The sequence below is a fragment of the Pinus tabuliformis genome, chromosome 8, assembly GCF_031772625.1.
Source record: "Pinus tabuliformis cultivar Carrire ecotype Pingquan chromosome 8, CPIR1, whole genome shotgun sequence".
Classification (NCBI taxonomy): domain Eukaryota; kingdom Viridiplantae; phylum Streptophyta; class Pinopsida; order Pinales; family Pinaceae; genus Pinus; species Pinus tabuliformis.
Window position 1 is genome coordinate 1,348,239,402 of NC_142294.1, and position 9,669 is coordinate 1,348,249,070.

General features: G+C 33.5%; 1 pseudogene; it reads left to right on the plus strand.

Moving 5' to 3' along the window:
- The window catches only part of LOC149240479 (respiratory burst oxidase homolog protein F-like), a 29,498-nt pseudogene extending 23,689 nt beyond the window's left edge, over positions 1–5,809 (plus strand).
- Positions 5,810–9,669: the final 3,860 nt, after the last annotated feature.

Consider the following 9,669-nt stretch of genomic DNA (forward strand, 5'->3'; position numbering starts at 1 on the left):
GAAGTCCATGGGAGTTGGTGCTCTTAAGTCCAAGATTGGTGTCTTGGGAAAATAGAGTTGGTGCTCTGGAGGTTGGAGCCTCACCAAAGTCCAAGTTGGAGCTTGGAAACCGATTGTGACCATCTATATATTGTATTTATTTTACTGCACAATTATATTAATAAAAGCATTTATTCTTGCTGTTCATATTGTGTTCTGAATATATATGTTTTAACTGGTAAAACAATAGTGGGAAAAAGAAATACCGATTCACCCCCCCCCCCCCCCCCCAGTATTTCCAACAGAAAGTTTCACTTCGGCTAGATGCCTTTGAATCTCGAGCCATTAACCTATTTCCTTAGGTCATAGAAAAACAAACTCTTAACCAAATAAAAACAATTTTAAAATATTTTATAAGATAAAATAATTATTACTTTCAATTTCCCTTTTTCTTTTTCAAATAAAAAGCATAATATAATTTAAATTCATAGAACTAATTAAAATGATATATAAATTTTCCCTTTAAATTTGATCTATCGACCTTTAATACTCAAAAGTTACATCCATTCATTCTCCTTGTCCATTTTCTATGAGATTTAATAATTACACTTATTTTATCTGTCTCCACTTGTTTTGTCTTGATTTACATTGTTCACCTTGGTCAAAAGAATTATAATAAAAAAGATAAGCTAAGATTTTAGGAGTCATCAAAGGGAGTCAGGAAGAGTAGTGTACTTTATCCCACAGAGTAACTGCGAAAGTAATTACGTCAATAGGCGTTCTCTCTGCAGGGTTGGGGTGTATAGACACTATTCACCCCAACCAATCATCGGTCTTCATTTTCGTCGTCCTTTTCTCAATTAAAATTTTCCACGTGGACTCTAATCGTTGGGCCTTTCATCTATAATTTTTGTGGTTAAGTTCCATTTTTGGGGTTTGGATATGATTTCACTGCAGCAGACTCAGATCTCGCCATTGGTGAGGGAAATCATAACAGATCGTCTAATGGAAAGTGACAAGCCAATCCATGCGAGTGAGATCTGCCAAATGCCGAGAAAAAGGCAATTGGGTCACAATGTTATATCAGCTTTGATGAGTTTCAAATTGTTAGACATTTAACCTACAATAGAAGTAGGTTTTTTTCAGCATCAGATCGACCTCTATCACAGTTGGAGGATCTTTAATGACACACTTGTCGATTTGAAGGATTGGAGCTCTTGTAATGATGACATTAGCAGTTGCAGAGTCTATTCTTTAAAGTTGCAGGGATACAGTCCCACAAGAGTTCCAGTTCGAGTGGAGATGAAGGCAGATACGTGCCTAGATTATGTCGCTTTTCAACTCTCACCCTAGCATACAAGGTGCATTTGAATTTTTTTTTAGAAAAACATCTAATTATTTATTTTGTGAAGGTTTTACTATTTTTTTCAGGATCTGTGAGTAAGTGTTGAAATTCAGACTAGATAGATGTATTTATTCATGCAAAACTTAAGGTTTGGATTTAGCGGTGAGGGTTTTATTCGTTAGAGCAGTTTGAGAGATTATTTGTTTTTGAAATGCGATGACTCCATGTTGAGGTTCGAACCTATGACAGTAGGTGTGAGTTGTTCGTTTCTAGCGGTAGTGAAAGGGAGGAGCTTGCGACGGGGCTTCTAAAGGCGTTTGTCACACATTTGTGAGCTACGAAAGAGTAGGTTGGGAGAGTTGAGCATTTAATAAAACTTGAAAGTGATGAAATTCAAAATGATGCCCCCTGGTTACTAAAGGGTTATCCCTTGTGGAATAAATGAACTTGTGATAACTTTCAATGAATGCTTTGTATCATGGGATCTTATATGTTTAATGTGTTTTTCATAAAGCTTATTAGCTCACTATTATAAAATAAATGAGTGCAAAACCAATTATAACCCTCTTGTATCTTATGTTAAATGCTACTTCATCAATCAAAATTTTGTACTTATGATATGTTCTGATAGTTATGTTACTCTACTGTTTGGAGTTGTAAATACTTAAATTTCTCAGATCTTGGATTTACATATTTTTTAACAATGAATTTTCCATAAATCATTTTAACACCTTTCATGCCACTTGAACTACCTTAACAACCTCGTAGTAGTTGCTTCATCTGCTTTTCTAATATTCCATATCACTCCGTGTCATAGAATGTTATAGGGAAGCTAATGTCAAAATATTTTTATTAGCATTTAGTGTCTATTTAATCAAAGCAAACCACTGAGAAAATCATAAAAAAATATTGACATTATACTTATATTTCTGTAAATTGAATTCTTATTTTATACATAGTAAAAAGCACTATTGTTTCTACAAATATCCTACGAAACTGTAAGATCAAGCAAAACAAAGGAAAAAAGGGAGTTTTTTTGTCTTGTAATGTTATGTTAAGGCTTACGTTTACTGCATTTACACATTTAGTTTTATAAAAATACATATACACTCTTAACTTACAGTCCATGATAGACACCCCTTATGGGGACAATGGCTACAACATTGAGACCAAGTAATGCACATTTAAAACCATAAAGTGTTTATCTATTAACCCAATATTATTTTATTAAACCACTAATTATTTACAATGAACATGGTGCTTATTGACAGGTCACTGTAACCATTTTGATAAAATATATGTGCAATAGAGAGTCTTGACTCCATCTTTGCTCATTCTTTTAAGTTTTTCCACCCCAAAGATGGTTTACTAGATTTTTACTCTGTTCATTCTTCTTTGCTTTCTTTTGTTTCATTTACTCTGTTCATTCTTCTTTGCTTTCTTTTGTTTCTTTTCTCTTGTATGTAGTTTGTCTCTATTTTTCTTTTCTGTTTCTCATATGGAAGTGATGACATCAACATAATTATGGAAAAAATATCACAAGATCATCTCATATCTCCAACAAGCTTAGGTTCACTCTATTCATAATTCTACTTTGGATTATTTAGCTAAGAAGTCGCTTGGTGATTTCATTCTAAACAACAAAAATTAAGATTTCTAGGCAAAAAAATTTCACTAGGTTCCACCCAAAACTTCAAAACATAGATGTTTAGAAGATGGCTTATCAAAAGTATATTAAAATATAGATAGAAACAAAAATGAACATTTTTCAGTATTTAGGCCGATAGGCCTTCCTTTGAAAGAGACTTTCGTCGTCCTTTTCATTCTAAGGTTGACACCTGGCATTTTTTTCAACAACAGCCAAATTGACATCTTGGTATTTTGCATCTTGCAGTTTCGCATTTGTTAATGCCACTGTGTGCGCTGTTAATACGTGTGTGCCCAACCTGCGTGTGGTGCGGTGAACGTGTGCCCAGGCTGCGTGCATGCTCCTCTCTGGACGATCTCCAGGATTAGTACCTAAGGAATCGAACCCCACTCCAGCGTGATTGAGACCGAAAATTTGTGGAAGGTGAGGGAGTTGTGGCGCGCCTGGCGCGATGAGACAAATCGACGACGAGCAGAACTATTCCACCTCATTGACATGTGTTTAACTGTATTCGTCATGGTCTTCAGTTACGGGCGGACGGAATGGTGGGCATTTTAGTTATGGGCGGAGAGTTTGAAAACAAAATCTACTAGGCTTTTCTTTGCGATTCTTCTTCTTCTGCTCGGGGTCTCTTTGGTGAAATTGTCCGCGCAGGAGGAGGGCTGAGGGCAGGGCTCGGCTCGGTTTGGCAAGAGTTATCTCAGGGTTTTTCTTTTTCTTTTCTGCGTCTTCAGACTCGGGCTTGGAAAATGGCGTCACAGGACAGCTCAAAAATGCAAGAGGAAGGGAGTGGGAGACAAGTGTTGGAAGGGCCCATTCACTACTAGAACAACTGCCTTCGTTCTCGCAACCACCTGGTTTAGAAGAAGTTCAGTGAAACTTTCTCGACAATTTGATAAACTGACCGGATTCAACGCTTCCTGGTATTCACATCATGCATTTGTCGTGATTTACCTGCTTCTCATTGTCATTCCATTCACCTTTTCTTCGTGCGAGATTGGAGGGAGAAAACCATAAGGACATTTCAACTTGTTTTCTGTTAATTCTAAACTACATGTCTAACTTCGAAGTAAAATGCCTCAAAAATTATTCCCTAAAAGATTTAAAGTAAGAAATGAATATCTAATTTCATTCTAAAATGCTTGAGAATTTAGCTTAAATGAAAAGAAACATAGACAATTTGCTTCAGAATTTGATGATGTTTATCCTCTCAGAAAATTCAGGGCTTAATTTTTGACGTGATTTGAACGTGCAGATTTGGATGTATATTGCTGTTCAGGTGCTTTTATATTGCGGCGAGCGCACACTGAGAGCATTCAGAGCAGGGAATTATACTGTCAATATTGTCAAGGTCATGTAATTTCTACTTCAGATATGCAATTTTCTTGTATTATCTGTATCTTGAAATCCTTTGCAAGCGCAATCAACATATCTGCTTTATTTATTTTGCAGGTGGTAGTTTATCGCAGAAACGTCCTGGCTTTGCATATGTCAAAACCTACAGGCTTCGAGTACAAGAGTGGAATGTATTTATTTCTCCAGTGCCCCAAGATCTCGCCTTTCGAATGGTAATTTTAGAACATACATTAGAATTTATCAATTGATAAGATCTTTTAGTGTTTCTTCCACGATTCTTACATTTTTTTTCTGAACTTTCTACATGCAAGAATCCATTCTCGATCACCTCTGCTCCTAATGATGAACACATTAGCGTGCATATCAGAACAGTTGGAGACTGGACACAGGAGATGAAAAGAGTTTTCTCGCAGGTGATTACTAATTTATTTCCTTTAGCTTTAAGATGAAGTTTCTTTGTCGGCCGTAAGTTCTAATCACAGATCTTTGCAGACAATGGAGGCCCCTACAGCTGGAAAAAGCGGGCTTATGAGAGTGGAGCGTGAAGTTTCTTTGTCGGATGTAAGTTCTAATCACAGATATTTGAAAGACAATGGAGGGAAAAAGCGGACTTCTGGGAGCGGAGCGTGAAGTTTCTTTGTCGGATGTAAGTTCTAATCACATATCTTTGAAAGAAAATGGAGGTTCCGACACAAAATTACAAGAAATATGATGTGCTGTTGTTGATAGGGCTTGAAATTGGCGCTACTCCCTTCATAAGCATTCTCAAAGACATGTTAAATCACATGAAAATCGCAGATTCTACTTCCAAAAGGAAAAGGAAGGATCGGGGTCTGACGAACACTTATTTCTACTGGGTCACAAGGGAGCAAGGCTCCTTCGACTGGTTCAAGGGGGTCATGAACGAAATAGCAGAGATGGACGACAGGGTTATAAACGAATGTTGGATGTTTGTGAATCCAGGCTGCTATTGAAATGCACAACTATCTGACGAGCGTTTATGAATAAGGCAATGTCAGGTTGGCTTTAATTACAATGGTGCAAGCTCTGAATCATGCCAATGCTGTAATCGATATTCTCTCAGGAACCAGGGTACAGATATATATATATATATATATATATTCCATTATCGCTGTAGTATTACATTACCTAGGGGCTGTAGGAAGCCATTGTTTGAAACACCCGTTGGTCTGCAGGTCAAGACTCACTTTGCCAGTCCAAATTGGAAATAGGTTTTCTCAAAAGTTGCTTCTACTAATAAAGACAAAGACGCCAGAATTGGTAAGTCAAGCTTTCAAAATTTCTGACAAACGTAGGGAATTATGGCTCCTTTGAGAATCACCTACTTATATTAACGTTGGTTGAATGCAAGGGTTTTCTGTTGCGGGCCTCTAATTTTGGCCAAGGAGCTGAGAGCCATCGCCAAAGATTACAACCACAAAATGAACACTAAATTCGAGTTCCATAAAGAAAATTTCTAACACATGCAAGCTGTTTACATTATTTCAACTTACAGGGCTATTATATTCTAATTTTTAGTAAAATAAAGGTAAGATTTGATTTCATAGGCAACCATTTGATAGTTGGACATGAAAGAAAGCACACAACACACACCTTCCTGTCTTTTTCATCAAGATAGCAAGACAAACTGTGATATAAGTTTGACTGAGTAGACTCCAGAATTAGAGACCTGTCCTTATTTCCACCGTTAGCCATTGTCTGTAACAAGAAATAATAGATATGCATTGTAGATAGATGGAAATGGTATTGCAAAATATAATGCTCATACAATTTGCATTGTATAAGCAGGGGAAGGTTCCATCTGATCTGAAATGTTTCTGGGTCCTCATCCTCGTATTTGCAGTCAAAAGGTCTTGAAAATTATATAAAACTATAATTTAAATTATATTTTATTTTTATTATTATTATCAGAGATAATTTAAATGGGAAATAATAAATATTAAAATTGATAATCATTTTAATATTTTATTATTATTATTACTTTATTTGTATTAATATGTTTTTAAAAGTAAGTTTCTGTCATTTATGATTTATAAAAAGTTTTTTTTTAGAAATTATATAGACATTTTTTAGGTTAACTGGTTTCGAACCACTAATTGTGGTTCATAATCATTTATGTGATTTATTTAAAAACTTTTTTATGATATTTTTTTAATTAAATATTATTTCAATTTTTAATTTTTAAATTTGATTGATTTTAGCTTATAATTTACTTTATCTCTATTAATATTTATATTCAACTTTTAATCTTTCAACTCCATGCACATCTCAAGTAGTCTTTAACTTTTAGTTTTTCAATCTTTTCATCACCTCATCAATCTTCAACTTAATTTTGATTCTTCATTTTTATGTACATGTTTGTTTGGCTTCCTCCTATGTTATATTTTTCATGCCAATTTGTGTATACAATATTTTTTTAGCATTAATCTACACACTTTCATTTTCTCATTATCTTTTTATGCACTCGATCTATAAATCACCTAATTTTTATACACATAATTTATTGACCTTATCCAAATATTTGTTGCATTTTTTCCTCTAAGCAAAATTGCATGCTATAACTATTTGCTTCTATGCATATAAATGTTATGGCACCCACACTATTCCTTCCTATCTTATCTTTGCACTTTGGTTCTCACCTTGTATAATCTCCTTATATAACATGATTTCTATGCTTATAACGAAACTTGTCATGGATTCTCCTATGCCAACTTCGTCTTATATGGAAAACTTGGTTTGTCCTTACACTAATTCTACATCCTCATTCCTACTCTTTCCTCTTCATTATTTCTACATCATCATTCCTACTCTTTCCTCTTCATTATTTCTTATACAACATCTCAAGTACCTTTGTGTTGATGTCAATGGTTTTAGCCTTCCTTTTTATCAAACATTACTTACAATGAACAATCCATCTTTGAAATTTCCTTTCTTCACAATATTTTCTATATCTTCTAGCTTCTTTCTTGGCATTCACTTCATTCAATCGATCTAAACACTCTCTTATATTTCATTTGCGTTATTTTCACTTCCTTCTATAAATGCAAGTTCACATCATAAAAAATAAGTGAAATATCAAACTCTTGGTTACTCCACCTCATGTGCATTTTCACCAAACTTCCTTCAGATCCTACATGATCTTATCTTCTCCAGGTTGAACTTAATGCATGTACCTTATATGGGATAATGCTCTTTCCTCAATTGTAGAATCACTTGATTGACAATGCCAAAGGACTTAATTTGGTGCACATGTGTTTTGTCCTTGTACCTCATGCTATTTCCCTGTTTGTAACTCTTCTTGAACCTGTACAAATATCTACCATACCAATTCTATACAAGATCTATCATCATTTCTCCTCTTCAAATCTATAATAAAATCTACTAAGTTTGCTACTTTGGGGTTTGGCTTCATTTCACACCTATCTAATTGAATGGAGTAGATAATGTCAATTTTTTCATTGACCTATTATTTAACCAATTTCCTTATGCTCGTATTGACAACTCTAATTCAAGTTATCTTTAACTAAACATATTATCATATTTCCCAAACTTTTTGCAGCAAGAAAATGATGCCTATTCGTATCTAAGGCCTCTTAGTGTTCTATTTCCCTGAGCTTTGGTTAATGCCTGTGAATCTTAAAAACAATCAAAATTTGAAAAGCTACACATATTTCTTTCGAATACTCTGTACACTGTAACAAAAAAAAAAAAAAAAAAAATGAAAGATCAATTCAGGCTTGTAAATCTCAAAAAACAACCAAAATTTGAAAATTTATACACACATTTATTTTGAATAATATGTACATTGTAAAAAATTGAAAGATCAATTAAGGCCCGTAAATCTCAAAAAACAATCAAAATTTGAAAAGCTATACACATATTTTTTTTTGAATAATATGTACACTGTAAAAAAAAAATTTAAAGATCAATTACATACATATGATATGATAGTTATAACAAATTGAAAGATCAATTACATACATATGATCACTGCAACAAATTATCAATGCTCTCTCTCCCGGACCAAAAATGACGTGGAAATCTAAAATTATCTGTAACAATTCTTCAATTGTGTTAATATTCAATTTCCCATGGTAAGGTGGACAATTAACAATACAAATCATGTCTACAAATACATTCCACTTAAACAAATGAGTATTTATATTTTTATTAATTTTTCATCAAGATTTCTTAATTTTTAATGTTTATTTCTTTACATAAAGCCATTTTTCATTACATCAGACAAGAAACGTGAGATTTATTTCTTCATTATTGAAATAAATTTCAGTTTGCCTTTACATATAAACCACTCTTCATTATTTTCACTTTGAATGAGCATACAAAGTGGATCCATTTAACAAATTTGTGTGGACAACTTTCTTTCTTCTGGGTAGAGTATTTTGATTTTGCTCTATGTATGTGCATAATTCTTTCCAAAGGCAATTTATTTGTGTAATTGGCTTGCTTCTCCCTCCCTAAGTATTCAATCTGGTTGGGTAGAGAAACATTGTCAAATGGTAGGGGATAGTCATGGTGGTTATTGCCTTGGTCACTAGAAAGCTTTGTAGATGCTTGGCCATCTATAGAGGTTTCTTAATTTTGGGTAATTAACTTACTCTAAAATGAAATAAGACATTCAATGTGTTCAGTGTAATATAGATATAAACAAAACATCTAAAGAAAAGTAATTGCACAATAATCCAGTCCAAGAAAACGAGGTTTTCCACAAACCAATTAAGCCTTTCAACCTTTTCGGCTTATTTGCTTATATCAAACATTTGTGCAGGGTTTCAACCAATTAACATTTCATTGAGTATATATCTACAAATCAGTGATTTTAAGATCAAATCCCACAAAGCAATTCTATACCTGCTCTTCAAATTCCTGTGAAGCTATTGAAAGCAAAACCAATGAATTATCAATATAATTTTACCATAATAAAAAAACAATTAGAAGGCATTCCGTTAGACTTGAACCAACATCTCTTCTAGAGAAATTCAACAATTCTAATTTAATAATCCTATCGGCCTCTCTTTGTACCTTTTGGGACAATTGCTAGTTAGTATAGTTATAATATCTTTGGCATTTTTTTTATAGGTAGAATTGTTGATTGCTTTTTAATAAGTTTTTAAAGAGTGCGTTTTCTCAAATTTTAAATTGTTTCAACTAAAATTTATATGATAGTTTTTTTGCTTAGTTGAAGATCATTCTATCATATTAATCAATAGTATGTTTGTAATGTCTATCTATTCATTTCAAAAAATGATAGAAAATAAATATATGATATAAAAGTGTTAGAACATTAGTTAAAAATTAAAGA